At 50.6% G+C, this 14,007-nt stretch overlaps 1 protein-coding gene across 3 annotated transcripts in view; it reads right to left on the reverse strand.

Moving 5' to 3' along the window:
• RAI2 (retinoic acid induced 2) overlaps window positions 1–13,636 on the reverse strand; it is a 59,545-nt gene extending 45,909 nt beyond the window's left edge. For 2 of the 3 annotated variants that reach the window (XM_045994507.1, XM_045994505.1), the window contains exon 1: window positions 12,882–13,259. The gene's annotated coding sequence lies outside the window, so the exon portion shown is untranslated. Of the gene's footprint in view, window positions 1–12,881; window positions 13,260–13,463 lie in introns of those variants that run through there. The other variant, XM_045994506.1, reaches the window with a different exon arrangement.
• Window positions 13,637–14,007: the final 371 nt, after the last annotated feature.

The raw sequence follows: 14,007 nt of genomic DNA on the forward strand, positions 1-14,007 counted from the left end.
GCTTCACACACGCACCGCCCCACCCCCGGCTTTCCATCTCCTCTCCCAAGGAGCCCCAAATTAAAATGAATGCATTCCAGAACAATTGCCAAGGGACTGACCAAATCTAACTGTGGCCCAAATAAAGCTGGGACTGGTAGAGGGCCAGGTCTCCAGGACAGCAGCAAGAAGAAAGCTTCTCCCAATGGACCTGAGCCAGCGACCCCTGCTGCTCTCTGTGCACCAGAAGCGAACAGCTGAACCCCAGGCCGTACCACTTTAAGATGCAGGAATTAGTCCTGAAGCCCAGGTAGATAATGTTCAACCAAAGACCCTGGCATCAGCGGCACCAGGGAAATTGTTAGAAATGCAAATTCTTGGGCCTCACTCCCGACCTGCTCCCAGGGTTGGTCCCAGGAATCTGTATTTTAACAAGCCCTCCAGCTGATCTGAATACACACCAAAGGTTGAGAACCACTGACCCGCAGGCCTCTGAGAAAGGGAGGAGCTATGCTCGACTGGGAGGACATTATAGGAAAGCTGGGAGCAGAAGGGCAGAAAGGCACCGTGAGATGGGCCTTGTCCAGAGCTGCACTGTCCAAGACAGTAGCTGCTAGCCTCAGGTGGCAATTTACATTTCGAATTTTTTTTTAAAGAAAGATAAATATCTACAATCTCACTTAAATGTGGAATTAAAACAACAACAAAAAAAAGCCAAACTCATAGTAACAGAGTAGAATGGTGGTTACCAGAGGCTCAGGTGGGGGGGGAAAGGAGATGTTTTTTAAAAATTAAAATTAAAAAGAAAATTAGTTAAAAATAAAATTTTACCACTCTGGAAAACAGCATGGAGGTTCCTCAAAATGTTGAAAATAGAGCTACCCTATGACCCAGCAATTACACGACTGGGTATTTACCCTAAAGATACAAATGTAGTGATCCAAAGGGGCACGCGCACCCGAATGTTTATAGCAGCAACGTCCACAATAGCCCAACTATGGAAAGAACCCAGATGTCCATCAACAGATGAATGGATAAAGAAGATGTGGTATATATACACAATGGAATACTATGCAGCCATCAAAAGAAATGAAATCTTGCCATTTGCGACGACGTGGATGGAACTAGAGGGTATCATGCTTAGTGAAATAAGTCAATCGGAGAAAGACAACTATCATATGATCTCCCTGATATGAGGATGTGGAGATGCAACATGGGGGGTTAGGGGGATAGGAGAAGAATAAATGAAACGAGATGGGATTGGGAGGGAGACAAACCATAAGTGACTCTTAATCTCACAAAACAAACTGAGGGTTGCTGGGGGGAGGGGGGTCGGGAGAGGAGGAGTGGGGTTATGGACACTGGGGAGGGTATGTGCTATGGTGAGTGCTGTGAAGTGTGTAAACCTGGCGATTCACAGACCTGTACCCCTGGGGATAAAAATACATTATATGTTTATAAAAAAAATAAGAAATAAATAAAAATTTAAAAAAATAAAATAAAATTTTAAAGTCAGGTCTCGGCCATACTAGTCACATTTCTAGTGCTCAACAGCAACTTCCAGCTAGTGGTTACCATATTGGACAGCCAGCGTCCTACCATAGAGTGTATTTCTAGTGTAGAATGGAAGTTCTACTGAATCAGGTGGTATAGAATCCCAGATCCACCTCCTACGAGCGGTGTGACCTTGTGTAAGCTACTACCCTCTCGGAGCCCTGATTCCTCCTTTGAGAAATAATACCCACCTATCTCATTAAGGGGGTTACAAAGCTGGAAATAAAATAATAAAATGTAAATCACCTTGACAACAGTCCAGGCTATAGCAGAAGCTTGAGAAATGATAGGTCATATTGTTGCTATTATGATTTTATGAGCAACCCCTGGAGATATTTGCTAATGGAATGGACAGTCTGCATTGGCTAGGACACACTCCTTCTGCTGTGTTTCGACTGCAAGTTTCAGTGCCTGTGAAAGTGGCTCTAGTTTCAGCAGCACAAGTCAGCAGTACCGTCCTGAAGCAATACTCATTTGTCGGCCGGCTAGAAAGGTGGCCTCCCCATCCAGAAGCGGTACGTAAGAGACTTGTAGTAAGGCTACAGTTCTTGAAGCCAGAGAGCCTCATTTTCTGTGGGGCTTGCTTTCTTTCTCTCTCTCTTCCTTCCTTCCTTCCTTTTTTCCCGCCCCTAAACACGAATGTCATAATCCCTGGGACGGTTCATTACGGTAGACTCAGGGCTTCAGTGTTCTTCATCTAGAAAGATGCCCAAGAGATCTTGTAACCTTCTTGCAGATCTCCTCCAGATAAGAAAACAAACAAACCCCCAGATAACTGTATAACTCAGAGGCATTATCCTTACCGAAGGCCAGTCATGAGGGGGAGAATGGACTGGAAAAATGGGAAGAGGGCTTCATATGTGAAGTTTTCTTTTAACTAATGAAGAAACAGGGAGTCACTGAATGTTCTGGAGCTGGGGTGACAAGGCTAGAGAGATGCCATATGGAGAGGAACAGCAGCTGGGGGAGAAAGGACAGGAGTAGAGCAGACCAGTAAGGAGACCAGGGCCATGCCTAGGTGAGCCCTGCTGAGGCCTGCCGGCTCGTGCAGCAGTGGGCAGGGCTGAGGAGAGGAGGAAGGTGGGTGGAACCTGTAAGAGCCGGCCACAGAGTTGAAAACACAATCAGGGATAAAAGGCCAGGCTCCCAGAGTTCAGGATGCCATGTCCAAGAAGCCAGTTTTCCCTTTCAAACTCCTCTAGAGATGCGACTCCGTGCTTCCCATGGGCTCCGGACAAAGCCAGCTGCCTGTGGCTGATGGGTCAGAAGAATCGAGTAAGGGAACTCAGAGCAAGACTCTTGCTCCAGTTGGTTTTTCTGGCTTCAGAATCCTAACAAAGGCTTCCCTTCATAATCCAGTTAGGTCTCCTGGGTGAGCAATGTTGGAAAAAATGGAGGATCCAACATGAGCTGGACAACTTCCGACTGTCAAAAAAGACGTTAAACTGCAAATGCCAGGGACTATCTTGATCATTCATAAAAGAGCCGTAAACACCAAGACAAGTAGGAAGGCCATTTTAGAATAAAGGGCAGTTCTGTGGAATGGAAAAGTTTTGGCTTTAAGAAGGAAACTCACCACATTTTCACTTTTCTTTCATTACACTGTGAATGGGCAGAAATTCTGTCGCATGCCTGGTCTGTGGGGACCAATGGTTTATGTGACATTCCAAAATGGTTCCCTGCATGGTTTGGGCTATAAGAATCAGACTTCATGACCCCAGATCCAGCTGCCCAGCTCCTAAGAGCAAAAACAAAGCTTGAGGTTTCTTGGTGTGGGTGTGTCCAGTATGGAAAGGCAGGGCAGAATCAGCCTTTTCTTGCCTTCTTAAAATGCAAGTGATAAACCACAAAGGATCCTAGAACAAATGGTCTCAGATTGAGATTTCTGCATTCAATACTTTCATATTTAGTCTAGCGGGTTAGTGATTTTTTTTTTCTTAAAAGGAAACTGCAGCCAGAGCTAATTGCTCAATCTGAAATATATCTGGACATTGTTTAGATGTTGGAAAGGAAACAGTGATGCTGGAGAGGTTTAGCAAAAAGAAGGGCATTAATTTAGGGGGGAAAAAAAGCAAATGTAAATTAATAGAAAATGTAGCCCCGTATGATTTCCATAGTGCTGATGTATACAGCCAAAGAATGAGCACCCCTATTCTGAGCTTTCCTTGATATTTTTCTTCTTTCTAAAATGCAAAAGGAAATTCATCAGCACGGGCTCAATCCATTCCCATCCATTGATTTGCTGGCCAATCAATGGCCATTGTAATCTGAAAAAAAGAACGCCAGTTTCGATGAACCTTTCCAAGTGAGGCCGTGTTCAGCTAAGCTTAATAAAGAGAAAAACAGCAAAGGACCATCTGGAAAACACTCTTCCGGAGTCGCGAAAGATAGTGGCAGCCTTTGCCCAACCTGCTATAAATAAGTGTCTCAGGAAAAAAAACACCCGATTTTCAAATCTGTTTCTACTTAATACAGCTGCGATGGAGTTTATTTAGCTTTTCCCTATAGCAGGAGGACTGTTTGCATTTTTATGACAAGGGTCTAAATGTGTTTCACAGCCACTGCCATTAGCTTGAGGAACCACACACCACTTGGACCTGTCTGTTTGCTTCTGCGGCGCACGGCGGTGGCCCCGGTGGCCTCTGCGCCACGAAACCGGCCTCCAGAGCCCAGATTTATGATCCTGCTTCCTCTCCCAGTCTTGCAACCATCACCCAAATCCTGGCTGGCTACTCAGAATGACCAAGTGTCCCGGGCTACGAGTCAATTATTTATCTGCCTGGACTTGGCACGCCGTGGATGTCTGCCAAGCTCGCTGCCTCTTCCTTCAGGACGACAAGGAAGGATCGAACTGCTCTCCAGGGGAGGCCGGAACTCACCCACGCCGGTGTGCTGCTGGCTTGGCCCACCCCGATGTGCTCAGCTTTTCCATCTCTCCTCACTGGCGGAGCCCGACCCTCGTAATGCCTTCAGACCCTCCTTGGGAAAGGTCAGCCTGCCTCGATGGCCGCACCATGACACGGCCCCCACTGAGGTCGGCACTGAGCGCCGCCCACGGCCCATCGCACTCCAAAGACTGGCAAGACACTGACCTCAGGATGCTTGCCTGGGTAACGTGTGACCCACCTCTCTGTTCTACCGCTGTCCCCCCAGCGCTCAGCCCAGTTCCATGTTTTAGCCCCAGGATGCCTTTCCTGAGAATGCATAACCCCTCTCTCTAGCCTTTCAAGGGGCCCTCTGAAAGAGGACAGCTAAGGGCTTGTCCCGGCGGCAGCTGTCCCCCTGCTGCTGCTGACCACAGGCATTACCAGGTCCGAGCTGCCTGCAGGAGCGCTGCTGACATCCTGTTTCCGAAGCAGAGCCGCTGCGGGGACGCGAATGTGTGCAAGAGAGAGAGAACCAGGAGGGCTGAGAAGGACCACCTAGATCTGAATGCCCCGGCATCTTGAAAAATACCCCAACTGCCCACCACTGACATTCTCCCTCAACAGCCCTGGAAAACAGAGACATTAGTGGCGGGTAAAGGGCTGCCACGACCCGAAATGAGTCTATTACAGGGTTACGCACAGAGCTCTCCCAAGTACACTAACGGGCTAAATTAATTGGTTCAGGCTTAAGATGCTACAGGAGAAATGACAGTGGAGAGGGGGTGGGGCAGGCGAGGATTCCTGCTGGCTTTGAAGGCATGCCTGGAATCAGGTGCACCTGAAAAAGAAATTAGGGAGGAATAAACCTGCTCTCTTTATGAAAAACCAGAAGAGCCCTTATTATTACAGCGTGCCCCCAATTACCTACACCTTCTTTAGTTGCCTGCCTTAAAAAACAAAAAATCTCTGTGCTCATACAATCTTACAGACTCATCCACCAACCTTAGAGTGAAATCAGGCCCATGACACACTTCCAGTTGCTAATCATTCGCCCCCATGAACGGTATATATAAACGTGTGGGGGATACACTGTGTCTTTTACTATTTCAAAATCAATTTGCCAAAACCCACAAATTACTTATTAAACCTTGGTCTACACCAGTGTTTCTCAACTGGGGGCGATTTTGCCCCAGAGAGGACATTTGACGAAGTCGGGAGACATCGTGGGTTGTCACAACTACGGTGGCTGGGAGCAGGGCTACTGACATCCTGTGGGAAGAGGCCAGACAGGCTGCTGACATCCTACATACAGCGCACAGGCCCACTGACCCCCAACAAGGAAAAACCTGGCCTAAAATGTCAACAGGGCCAAGGTGGAGAAACTGTGCGCTAGATAAAACCAAAATGCTCAGCCTTTAATATTCATCTATTTGGCAGTCCTCAAAGGGAGAAGAGGTCATTTTCCTTGACATCTAAGGTTGGTTTACATATACGTTAGCTAAGGACATGTTTTTTTCCTTTCCAAGTAAGTGCCATAGGTTCTCAGTCTGGACCTAGGAACATTAAAGAAATACTGTGAGAGGGGTGCCTGGGTGGCTCAGTCCCTTAAGTGCCTGACTCGGTTTTTAAAAATACTTATCTTTTTGAGAGAGAGGGAGTGGGGCGGTGAGGGGTAGAGGGAGAGAATCTTCCAGCAGACTCCGCCCCCCTCCCCCAGTGTTGAACAGGAAGTCCGAAGTCCAACACAGGGCTCAAGCCCACAATCCATGGGATCAGGACCTGAGCCTAAACCATGAGTCAGACGCTTAACTGACTGACCTACCCAGGCGAGTCTTGATTTTGGCTCAGGTCACGATCTCAGGGTTGTGAGATCGAGCCCCACGCTGGGCTCTGTGCTGGGTGTGCAGACTACTTAAGATTGTCTCTCTCCCTTGCCCTCTGCCCCTCCTCGCCCCCTGCTTACATGCTCACTCACATTTTCTTCCCCCTCTTTCTCTCTCCCCCTACAAGAAAGAAAGAAATACCGCAGTGATGGCAGGGGTAGATAGGGTGCATTTTTTTAAAAAGATTTTATTTATTTATTTGACAGACAGAGATCACAAGTAGGCAGAGAGGCAGGCAGAGAGAGAGGAGGAAGCAGGCTCCCCGCCGAGCAGAGAGCCTGATGCGGGACTCGATCCCAGGACCCTGAGATCACGACCTGAGCCGCAGGCAGAGGCTTTAACCCACTGAGCCACCCAGGCGCCCGATAGGGTGCATTTTAAATGCATATTTCATCAGTCTAAATGGATGGAAATTAATATCCCATAAAATAAAATGATTATCTAGTTATGTTCCATACAAAACCAAAATCAATACATCGTATCTTACTTAACCTGCAATTAGAGCTTTTTAAAAAAACGAAAACAAGGAAATGCCATTCTTCTCCATTTCTTGCTAACTGGGTACACATTTCTGAACATGAGGTATAGAAAACAAACAAGCAGACAAAAACCTTTTTTTTTTTAAAGCAGATTTTTCCAGAGCATAAAAAGCTTCCTGAATCATTCCATTTTATTTATTGTAGATTCAGTCATTCTTAGTGAGCAAAATGTGCAGCCCATTCTCTTGGTTATGCCTGCCTGGCTTTGCAAATGCCCTCAAAACTGGGATGATGAATCATACACTTTGGCCCCACTGTGTCAATTAATAGTAAGCAAAGAATCCCACACAGCCAAGATAGGACTTTCTGCCTGATGTTTCTGTGCATGTGGGAGCATGAAGTTGGGGCTGGGCGGGTGGGGTGGGGGCGTCCTTCAGCCAATTGTTTCCAGAGCTTCTTAAGAGCAGGTGTTGAGATTCTCTAAAATTCCTTCAGTTCTAGAATATTCTGTGTGGCTCTACAGTGCCCCTAACGTGGGGGTGGGCTTTCTTCAGGAGAAATGCAGGTTCCTAGAGTTGGCCTAGAGCTTCCAGGCTTCGAGTGGGAAGGAAACAATGGCTGACAGCTATACCGTTATGACCCTACCAGGCCACCATTCCTTTCTCTGAATTATACGGCAGAAGTGGCCATACGCACAGATGCAAAAATAACAACAACGACAAAAATGCCCCCAACATCCCCAGTCTTGGCTGCCAGCAAGGCCCGGATCTGCTGCTGAAAAAGAGCAGTTGCTGCAGGGCAGCTGGAGGAGCTTTCCCAGGGAACTGGTAATACCCTGGCTGTTAATGAATTATTTTTCGCCAGAATGTCGGATTCTTCCTGCGCTCCAGTAAACAGTCTGCTTCTGCCATGGGAAACAAAACCAGCTCCTTCCGAGGAGCTCAAGGAGGTCAGCCAAGGGTCCCCTATGGGGGCAGCCCCCTCAGCGGCCAGAGCCACAGGGCCTGACCTATAAATCACCGCAGCCCCAAGTTCATTAGTCCAGCCTTTTCCATCTACTTGGGCCATGCCCATCTCCCAGGGAAGGGCCCAGGAAGACCACAGCGCTGGCTGGGAGCCTTCCCCCATCCCCAGGAACCGTCCCTTTGTCCGATTTCCTCATCTGCACCACGGCGGTGTGTGAAACTGACATCCTTGCATTTATTCTGTCTCTTTCAGAGAAACTGTATGTATCTCCTTGCTCTTGTTTTCATCAAGCTGTCAGGAAATAACTATGCGCATCCTCTTTTTCCCTTCCCTTTCTATAAGATTGGCTCTAGCCCCAGATAACCCACTCTCACCATTAGGGTGTCTACTTGGGACACTCCAAGCACAAATGCCCAGGAAGGATATTCCTAAACAAGGTGTCAAGGAAATCAGTTGCTCAGGCAAGAGACAGCTCTCCACTAGACAAAGATACCAGCCTGGGATGGGGTGAGGTGGAGGAGAGGAGAGGAAAGGGGTCACTTCACTCAAGCCAGCCCTGCCCGTTCCCAGCCCTGCCTTGCTGTCTGAGCTCCCCGAAGTTTCAGGAGCCCACATTCCTCGGGGGAACCTGACCGAGCAAACATGCTCATGGATAGCCTTAATGAGGCAACTCCCCTCCAAATGACACCTTAGCTACCGAAAATCAAAGTTGGTGAGACCAGGCTGCCAGCCTGTGCCTCCCATCTGCTATGGAGATGGAGCGTGTTCACGTCCCCTAAAGGGGACTGAAGGCGCAGGCTGATGGTTAGTTGGCTCTAGAGAAACACTGCCTAATAGAAATAATATGTTGTCATTTTTCTGGTAGGCACATGAAAGAGAGAAAAAGAAACAAGTGACATTCATTTTAATACTGTAACTTATTTGACCAATACAGTCAAAATATTATCATTGCACCACGTAATTCATATAAAAATGATTAATGAGCTATTTTGCATTCTTTTCTTTTTGTACTGAGTCCTAGAGATCACGTGCGTACGTTATCCCGCTGGCGCCTCCTACTCTGGACTAAGCCACCCTCCGACTACGAATAGCCACATGTGACTTGCGGCTACTGTAGGAGATGGTGCAGATAATGGAACATTTCCATCATCGTAAAAGGTTCTATTAGACAGTGTAGTACAAGACCAAAAAGCTGTGGGAAGAAAGAGTGACAGGTGAGAGCAGGGTGAGCCATCAAGTTCCTGGAGGTAAGATTTAAAGCAGAAATGGGAATGGCAAGGATTGGGATATTCTAGAAGCCCAGACCTACTATTAAGGGGAGATTAAAATGGGCTTTTATGAGAATCCCAGGGCCCATGCCTACATTGGGGGGGCTTCCCCATAGCAGTGGGAAAGCCAGCAAGTATAATAATTGGTCAAGGCATCTCCGGGTTGAGCCGTCCCCATCTTAGCCCATCTGATCTGCTTCAGGCAGGAGCTGGGACAGAAGATCGCCAAAGTCACATATGTTCTTTCAATAACAATTCTGGGTTTGCAATCTAATTTGGTGAAGCAGATAAAGAAACGTGATCAAATTATGTGCGCCTGTGTTTGCCCATGTATGTGTGTTTGTGTGTGTGTTCTTGGTTGGAGAGGGAAGGAGGGTCATGCGCAAAATCCAGAAGTACAAATGCGACCACCAAAATCACCTCCTCGCCAGTTGCTGTCAGAACACAGGAGAGAGGTAGACTCAAAAGGCTTATGAAAAAAGGCGGAGCCACAAAAGAGATGCCCCGGGTCTAGAAAGAACAAGATGATGGGCATCCAGGCAGATAAACAGGCGAGAGGAAGAAGTGGTAATCTTATCTCCAAAGACAAAAGCTGCCAACTCTATAGCAAGGAGGGCACCCTGATCCCCAAATCAAGTTTAATTCAGAATCCCACGCAGGCTTTTGTACAGGAAAGAGGATAATTAGCCAATTTCTGCTCTCCTTGAGCCTCGAGAGCCTCGTTCTCAGAGGTCCCCTTCATATTCTGATCAGGGAGGCAGCAGAATCAGATATGGATTCCATTCCTGGTTCTCCCAGTGGCTCCAGAATTTCTAGCAGGTTAAAGGCTACCATCTTGTTGGAAAGGGACTAAGGGACTTCCGTACATGATGCATGTGTGTGGTACGACCTCATCTCGTTTTTATTGAGAATTTATTTATTCGAGACAGTTTAGAGTCAGAAATACTTTACCCATCCTTTGGTCCTCCCATGGAGAGCTAATTATTTAACCTGTCTAAGCTCAGTTTCCCCACCTATAAAAACGGGAATGCTCTTGCCCATATCACATAAACTTGTTGACTTGGACCTACCCCAGGCTAGAAATGGAGCATGACACCAGGAACTCCAAATCCCCAAGCAAAGAAAAAAATCTCTGTATTAAAAAAAAAAAAAAATCTCTGGATTTCTCCCTGCTGAGTCTCCCTTGATGATGACTTACAGCTGCCTCCCCCCCCCCACCACCATTTGCTCCATCAATTCCATCACTTAGTCACTCAACTCCTATTTATTAAGCAACAGTTGGGCATTGGAAATTCCAAGATGACGAGACACAGTCTTTCCATCTGAAATAGTCTGGGACTATCTGGGGTCTATGCACTTGGCACGTGAGCGTGTACCCTGGCTGACTGGGCTGCCTCACTGGTAGGCTCCCTGCCCCCAAGTTGGGAACCACAGTTTTTGAACACGGAGGGGCTGAGGACTCTGGCCTTTGGGAGAAATAAATAAAAGAGACTTGGAAGAGGGGTTAGAGGGATGTGCCGCTCCTTTAATTCATAACCACCAAAGTCGGGACTCAGACACACGACTGGAAAGTTCTCTGAGCCTCAGATTCCTTATCTGGAAAATAATGCCTCCATCACATCATGGTTTCCGACATGCGAAGCGTTTGGCAGACAGAGGGCAACGACAAATGTTAATTCCTTTCCCCATTTATTTCCCTCCACTACCCTCCTCCCCCCAGATCTAAGGTTAGGGAAGGAGCCAGAGAACAGACACTGGCTCTTTTCTTATTATACATTCAGAGCATGCTGTGTGTGGAGATGGCCACATCCAGAATGACCTCCATTCAGGATCAGATGGAGTTGGGGAGGCCAGTCCCATCTAGCTTTCGGGAGGCTGGAGCTAGAGCTCTATCGGTTCTCCGGGTCCTACAGCTCTCGTAGCAACACCTCATCACACACCTCTTGCATTTTCTTTTTCTTTCTTTGCTTTCCAGACGCCCTGTCTCAGAGGCTGTTTTCTGGCTACAAGACTTTTATTTATTTTCGAGTTTTTACCCAAATGCCCACTGACCAAGTTCTTATACTGGCGACTGGCATCACCGGGAACTCTGTTTTCTCATTTTTTTTTTCTTCCTGAGATGGGCAGGTTTTCTGGGGCCAAACCACAACAGCAGGAAGTCTGGTGCTTCTTTGCTTGACAAAGGACCACCCCCATGTTCCATGGGCTGGTGCCAAAGCGGCCGACACCCCAAGTTCCAGTCTGACTTGGCTCACCGTGCCCGGGCTGCCTTGGAATGCCTCTAGTGGGCATCAGTCAAGATGAGACACAAGCGGCCATTTGCAGGATATTTAAGGGGGGCAGGGTGTGGATTCGGGGGTGGGTAGGTGGCCTCTCAGGGCTTCTACGGGGCAGGGAAATTGAGATGGCACCAGGTGTGTGTTTTTGTGCGTTCCATCCCATCCCCGACTTCTGAGAGTGGCACAGCTCCCCCGCTCCTCTTTGAGAAGAAAAGGCAAATGACAAAACAGTGGGGCGGGGGCCACAATGCTGCCCTGGTGAGTGGCTCCCACCCGCTAGCCTCCCCAGAGCCCCCTCCCACACTGCCAGCCCTCCACAGCACCAAGAGCACATCACAATACACTTGCAAAGTTATCCTAAGTCTCTTGGTCAATCAACAAACGATTCTGAAGACTCAAAAGGAGGAAGAGAGGCATTTAGACCACGCTGGGAAAGACTGCCTGGGAGAAGCAAAGAAACCTTGCCCGATGCAGGCACACAAGGCTAAGAATTGTTTTCTTCCTGCTGGCTGCTTTTCTCTCTGTTCTAAAGAGAAGCTTCCAAAATCAGCTAAATAAAGGGGTCACACCAGAGGATGAGAGATAATGCTAAACCAACAAAAACAAAGACCCAAATGAAACAGAGCGAGCCATGAGAATCCGCGGTTATCAAAACTTTGTTTGGCCGTATCTATTTATCATCGCTGCACACCCGGGCTCTGCGGAATATCATTCTGTTGATGTCACTTATCCTCAGCAAAATATTTACACATCCTTAAAAACGCCAGATGAGGGGGGCTGGCTGCAGGGCGCCCCTCAAGCCCCACCACCGATGTTCTGGGCAGACCCAGACTGTGGGATGGGGGCACGATAGGGGGTGGCTCCAGCGGGCACAGGTAAGAGCTACCGACAGTTCCCGAACCCGGCCACCCAGGAGCTGCGCTCTGCCCTGCCCACCTCTCCCCTACCTGACTGCAAGAAGCAGCACCCCCCCCCCCCCATGGTGTCAGCGCCGCCTCCTCCTCTCTCTGCCTTTCTCATTGATTAAGTTCTCAAACCATTGTTAAAGCCGGGTTGCTTTTCCCTGGAAAACTGGGCTGAATTCATTAAGCTTTCCCGGCCACAAAAGGAATATTCATAAAAGTTTGGCAGGCGGAAAGGGAGGCTGACTGCATGCCACGGGGTGGGTGACAATTCGCTCCTCCAAAGCCACCTTCTTCTTCCGTGCCCCATCCCTCTCTCCATCCATCCGTCGTGCCCCAAACCTACTCCAGGGACTTCTGATAGGGAAACACAAAGCAGCAGCTGTTTGGCAACATTTCTACCCCTCGCCGGCAACTGTGGTGGGATGCCATTTCCCCACCCAGGCGGAGCTTATCCTGAACAATAGTCGGGCTTTAAACGGCAAACAAGCAAACACACAGAGCACAACCCCAACCCCGAAAAAGCCAACGCCAAGAGAAGCGGTAACTCCCCCCGCAGCAAAAGGCACCGCTGAAACGCTCGCAAAAATGCTGCGAGAACGCTGCTCGATGCCTAACATGGCAGAAAGCCCGAGCTGGTGCGGCCACCCCGGGTCTGGGCATTGGGGGGCACGAAGGCTCCCGGGACGCCGACGCACACTCACCCGGCTTCGGGGCGATGCGGGGCTGGCCGAGCGTCACAAAGAGAAGCCCAGCGCGATCTGGCAAAACCCAACTTTCCACCCGGCTCGCCAGGGCCGCCAGATACGTCAACAGAATCCATCTTTCGAAGGGCCTGGAAGGCGCCGGGTTTTCCGGGCCGGGGCAGAGAGGCAAAGCCAGCGGCGGCCCGGTGCGGTGCCCGGGCGCGGAGTCCGCCGCGCGCCGCCCGCTGTGCCGGGTGCCAGCGCTGGTGGCGGCCCGAAACCCACTTCGGGGCCCCCGCCCCGCCGGCCGGCGCCGCCTCTCCGGCCCCGCCAGCCAGTGCGCGGCGCCGGGAGCAGGAGCGGGGCCCGGGGACGCCGCACGGGTGGCGGCCTCGGCCCGCGTCCCCGCCCCCGCCCGGCCCTCCCAGCTGGCCCCGGCCTCCGGGCGCCGTCCTGCCCACGGGAGCAGGCCCCTCCCCGGGCGCCGGGCCCCGCCAGGCGCGCCCAACCCGGCGCGCCCCCTGCGTCCCGGTGGCAGGTCCGCACCGGGAGGGCGGGGGAAGGGGACCCCGGCCCGCACTGGGGCACCGCGGTGGCTACCTCGCAATTGCGGCCGCCGCCTCCAGGAAGCCAAGGGGTGGTCGCGGTTGCGGGAACTCTCCGGTCTGGCGTCGCCGCCCGCCGCCTGAAGGGGGTGCGCAGCGGTGGGAGCCGCCGTCGCCGCTGTCACCGAGCCGCTGTCGCCGCCGCCGCCGCTGCCGGTTGTGCGTGAGTGTGTGTGCGCCTGTGTCCGGGCGAGTGTGTGTCTGCGTGCGGCGCCCGGCCTTTACTATATACACCAAGGGGTGGGAGGAGGCGGGGAAGGGGAGGGCTTGGGGGAGGTGGCGGAGGAGGGGGAGCGGGAGGGGGGCGAGAGGGTACCCGAGGAGGCGGCGGCGGAGGAGGGACAGGTGATCTCGCCCACGGGGAGGGCGTGGCTGTGGGCGGCGCAGGGTGGCAGGAGGAAGGGGCGCCCGAGGCTCAGGCCAGGGGAGGGGGGAGATGGACATTGGGGAGGGCCCGCGGAGCAGGGATCCCGCTGCCAAGTGGCGGGCTGGGGACCATTCCAGACCCCAGGATGAAGAAGAGCGAGAACAGAGCCCCG

This window comes from Meles meles, chromosome X (genome assembly GCF_922984935.1).
Source record: "Meles meles chromosome X, mMelMel3.1 paternal haplotype, whole genome shotgun sequence".
Taxonomy (NCBI): Eukaryota; Metazoa; Chordata; class Mammalia; order Carnivora; family Mustelidae; genus Meles; species Meles meles.